The sequence below is a fragment of the Pyxicephalus adspersus genome, chromosome 1 (genome assembly GCF_032062135.1).
Source record: "Pyxicephalus adspersus chromosome 1, UCB_Pads_2.0, whole genome shotgun sequence".
NCBI classification, from domain to species: domain Eukaryota; kingdom Metazoa; phylum Chordata; class Amphibia; order Anura; family Pyxicephalidae; genus Pyxicephalus; species Pyxicephalus adspersus.
In genome coordinates, this window is record NC_092858.1 from 107,537,519 (window position 1) to 107,538,172 (window position 654).

Below are 654 nucleotides of genomic sequence, written 5' to 3' on the forward strand. Positions count from 1 at the left end.
TTTCGGGGTAGGTCTTATATTAGGGCAGGTTTAGAAAATAGTGCTAGGTCTTACTTTCGGGGTAGGTCTTATTTTCGGGGAAACACGGTACATCGCTTACAACTTAACATTTGAAAATTGACATCAGCAATAAAACTGATTCAAAATTTAAACTCCCCAACTCTAAAACAATTACCAAAAACAGAAATTTCAACTTTTAGCTAAACGCTGAAGAAAAGATCCTTTTCAATTCTATAAAGTACTTTTATCTCTTTAGTTCATAGCTTCTTTACTGGTCATATAAACGTATTAAGTTCATACCTGAACTTGACAGACTTGGTCTTTTTTCAACCTGACCTACTATGTAACTTAACAGACTTTAAAATATTTAATGCTCTTAATACCACTTATTTATCTATTTATTAAAATATAAATAATATTTATCTATATATAAGTAATATTAACTATGTATTAACATTATATTATATGTTAATACATGTATTATATGTTAATACATGTATGTTATATTATTATATGTTAATACATGTAATTATATGTTAATACATGTATGTTATATTATTATAACATTATATTAACATGTAATTAAATATATATTGTCTAATCGTTATTTATTACCATCTGATACTATTTAAAAAATAAATATATTTAATCCTT